The sequence below is a fragment of the Aegilops tauschii genome, chromosome 6 (genome assembly GCF_002575655.3).
Source record: "Aegilops tauschii subsp. strangulata cultivar AL8/78 chromosome 6, Aet v6.0, whole genome shotgun sequence".
Classification (NCBI taxonomy): Eukaryota; Viridiplantae; Streptophyta; class Magnoliopsida; order Poales; family Poaceae; genus Aegilops; species Aegilops tauschii.
Window position 1 is genome coordinate 469,746,281 of NC_053040.3, and position 4,418 is coordinate 469,750,698.

General features: G+C 45.9%; 1 long non-coding RNA gene across 1 annotated transcript; it reads left to right on the forward strand.

Moving 5' to 3' along the window:
- The first annotated feature begins 1,069 nt into the window (after positions 1-1,069).
- On the forward strand, positions 1,070-3,269 carry LOC120965963 (uncharacterized). The gene is made up of 3 exons (XR_005758923.3): positions 1,070-1,273; positions 1,368-2,857; positions 2,937-3,269. It is a non-coding gene; the product is annotated as an uncharacterized lncRNA (long non-coding RNA).
- Positions 3,270-4,418: the final 1,149 nt, after the last annotated feature.

Below are 4,418 nucleotides of genomic sequence, written 5' to 3' on the forward strand. Positions count from 1 at the left end.
CGCAAAAAAGAATGTCCCTTGCCAAAAAAGAAGATGGTGTTGCACGCTAGTTAACAACGTAGCCGCCGACCCGGCTGCAAGGTCGGGCGGGCTGGACATGACTTATACTTTTTTAATATTAGCATCTATTAAAATTTTGGTCACATACTACGTGATGGGCAAAAAGATCTTTTCAGATGTCATTTAACACCATTAAGACTTAAAATATATGAAAATGTCATAAAGGGCATAAAATTTAGACTCGGTGTTATATAAGAAAGAAAAACAATCGGTGTCAAATAGGAAAACAAAATTTGAGAAAATATTAAATAAGGAATTATCTCATTTCTTAATCTCTCAGTAGCTGCTGACTCTGGAACCGTAGTACTTTCTCTGTTTTATTCACTTTGCATATAAGTTTTTTCCTTCTTTTAGTTTGGGCCCAAGCATTTTTTCTTTTGATTTCTTCCGATATTGCCACGTCCACGCAACAAATGCATTAAGTACTCTGCATGTTGCATACATAACTTCCATGCTAGCGGCTGGCTGGGGATTTTAGAGGGTCACAATTATACCTGGCCATGGGCCGGGCCGGGCCTAAAAAAGCCCACGGCAGAAAACTGAGGCCCAGGCCCTCCCAGGCCCTACCATCGGGCCTACTTTTCAAGCCCAAGCCCGGACCATCTGGTAAAAAGCCCTTAGGGCTTAGGGCCGTGGGCCGAGCCCCTTCCTTAAAATGCCAATATGCCAAGCCCAAGCCCGTCCATGCCCTGCTGGTGGGCTCCAAAATCAGGCCCAAGCCCGGCCCACAGGCAAGCCCATCGGGCCTAGGCCCTGGATTTTAGGGTTGGGCCTGGGTGGGCCGACAGGGCCGGGCCGGAGATGGCCAGGACTAGTCACAATCCGACAACGAACAGCTCACATCACGCACAAAGCAATCTCTTACTCATTGTCTTGTAGGCTACTGACTCGAGCCCCTCGTTTTTATTTAGTTTGTGTGCAAGTTTTTTTTTCCTTTTTAGTTTGCGTCAAAGCCTTTTTCCCGATCTCTTTCGATATCTCCCCTTGAATTTCATCTTTGCACACTACCGATGCATTAAATACCCCTTCCATTGCGTACTCAACTTCCCCTCTCCTTCCTCCTCAGTCTCTCACCCCCCCCCCCAAGACGGCAATATGTACCAACGGAGAGCCACCTGTTTTCTCGTCCTCGCCATCGTCCTCCTTCTCCCGCCCCTACCAGCTTCCTATCCATGTGTGGCCGCCGCACATGGCCCACCGCATCATGCTCCAGGTACATATATTTCCCTTTGGTTGTTTCCGGATTTGTGCTTCGTTCTTTGTATGTATAGATGGGCCCGTCGATGTAATTATGGTGATGATGCTAGGTGGTGACGCTGGTGCGTGGGGTCAAACTGACGGCCTGCATCGTCAAGGGGGAAAGGTGTCAGGGATGGGAGCCGCGAGGCGCTTGGGACGGAGGATACCGCTGAAGGACCCTCCCTCGCCAATCCCTAATGAAAACTCGGGGGTGGTGATTCCCCTGCCGCCGCCGCCACCGCTGCCGATCAATTGACAAGTGTTTGGAGTCTGGGTACGAGCATATGCCATGGTGACTTCCGTGCACCTCTGGTCTCTTCCTAATGTGTTAGAAGAATAATCTTGCTGCTGTGAAATAAGTCGTCATGCTTCAAAGTCTTAAAATGTATTGTTCACTTCTCTATATCAATTTGGACTTCTGAGGTAAATGGCGGAAAAATAAATTTAATATAGTCAGAGGCAAGTTGTCTCTAAGATCCGGTCGACTAGATAGTAATAAGTTAATTATAGCATACATATATAATTTTCCTGTGTGGAACATTTTTTTTGGTAATGATGAACATTAAACTAGCGGGCACGTGATGATAGCTGACAATCTGTAATCATTGTCCAAGAACCATCGTACACAGAAAAATATTTTCAAACTTTACGCTATCTTATATTATTTGTATCGGCTCTAGAAAAAAAATCAAGGAGATTGAGAAAACCATTAAAACATTAATCAAATAATAGTAATTTGACGAATATGCAATCCATTTTACATCATGTGTATATCTTACCAACGTTTTTGCGTTTAATAAAAATGAAAAAAAAGCTCAATCTGTGAAGAAGTAATGGATCTCAAAGTTGAAGATAAAAAGATTGTAGTAATTAGCATTTTTTTTTCTTCCCTTTTATTGTGGCGCTTTTAAGATGCGCTCCCTCCGTATCAAAAATAAGCGTCGCTGATTTAGTACTAGTACAAATAGAGGGATTAATTAATTGAGGAAGTAATCATTTAATTCCTTAATTATGTAATGTGCAAAGTCCGTATATTGAGCTTACAAAGGAATTAATTGATTCTTATTACCTCCCAAGATGTTAGACACATACGAGCCATTGGATAGGGCAAAATTAATGGCTCATATTAACTTGGACTATCTTAAAAAAATTCATTTCATAAATGAAAAGATGCCGCTGCATGCCTCGCTTACTCACGGGTGCATCACGAGGGAGCCAGCAGGAAGAAACGGCTGCGAATGCTTCGAGGCAATATCCAGCGCCCCTGGTGGAGGATTCAAGTGAAAACACCACACCCGTACGTCGAGCAGCCCACAATCTCACACCCGCAGGCAGAGATAGTCACAGTCTCTCAGGGAGCAAACAGTGTCTCAGTGGAGTGCTTCCTAGCTTACTCGAGCTGTGAACCCGTGATCTCGCCAACTGAAGCCGTCCCTGACTGTGATCCGCCCACACGGCTTGATGGGCCGAAGGATGGCCACCTGGTTGCTCGTCGCCGCCGCCGTCATCCTGCCCCTGCTGGCGGCCGCCACGCATCGCCTGCCGCGGCATGCTCCAGGTACGCACGATCGAGTGCCAAGAGATTTCAGTTACGTGTGAATGGGTGATTGATTTGATTTCGGTATTGATGGTGCTAGGTGATGGCTTCGGCGCGTGGGGTCGACCGGAGGGGCTGCGCCGTGGAGGGACGGTGCTGGGTGTGGGAGCTGCCAGGCGCCTGGGCCAGAGGACGCCGGTGAAGGCGCCTCCCTCGCCGGACCCCAATCCCGGCAAGGGCACGTCGACGCGTCGGCTGCCCACGCGCCTCCCCTCTCCTCCCTCCATCAAAGAATAGTCTTGGACGGTTTCTCAACAGCATGCAGAATAATGAAAACGGCAATAGATAACCATTGCCAAAATAAACTATCTTCCCTTTGTTTTGTCAAGCACATTTCTAAGTCATCTCATAACAGTGCAGAGTTTTTCCAAAAGATCTGGATCTAAAGCGACAATCTCCTCTTCCTCCTTAATTCCGACAGTCAGCACCCATTTCATGACACGAGTGTCACAAAAAACTACTCGTGTGATCTGATCCATCCTCTCCCTCTCCCTCTCCCTCCCCCCCACGTGTTGCGCGATTTTCTCCATGCCCGCCCTCTCTCCCGCCTTTTCTGACTTATGAACCCTCCGACCCCCAATCCGATGACTCTTAAACGACTATGCATCGGGCGGTTCGTTTTCTCTCGATACAACCATCTCTATCACGCAATAGGTCCCGACACGCATTGGGGAATAAAATTCTCGTTTGTAAAGACCTCGTGCATTTTGTATTAATTAATTAGCAACAGACCAATGTCACAGAACAACAAATCAAAAGAACGACAACATTGGCGATGAAGGAACACATTGCAAATCGATTGTTGTTAGGTTACAAATCCTCATTACGCTATATTCTCGATTTTCTTCAGTTTTGTATTTAGGGTTACAAACACAAATTAAAGAGTAGTTGGCTTGATTGTATTCGTAATCCAAGAATCTAACGTAATTAACATGTCCCCGTTTGAGATAGCCAGACATACCTTTTTTGAGGAATGCTTCAAAGAGGGGTAGAGTGTACGTAGGGCTTATTTTAGAAAAAAGAATCAACTCACTATATAGAGAAAACTGCACATATTGTACAAACCCAAAGGGCCATAAATGCATCGTTATTAAAAGAGAAGGTGTAGAACCCCAACAACATGGAAACACCTAACAAAACTAGGCAACGCGGTCCAACAAAAACCATGTAGGTGTCCTAGCATCTCACTAGCTAATACTCCCTCCGGTCCTCTTTACTTTGCGTCTAAGCTTTTTCCGTTTTTCTCGTATTAGTCTGTGCGGTGGGAAGCTTTGTCATTCTTTCCTGTTTTGCCTCTAATTATTTGCTTTGCATGCAACTGTTCGCATACGTTTGGGAGCCAGAGGCGCACTATGTGGCCAATCAGTTTGCATGCGGGACTGTGCACGGGAGGTTATGGGTGCATGCGGCCTGGTAAGCATGCGTGGACCATGCGTGGGAGTAAAATAGGGCTGCATGTAGTTTGCATCAGTAAATAACTACTCCCCCCCTCCTAAATATTTGTCTTTTTAGATATTTCAAC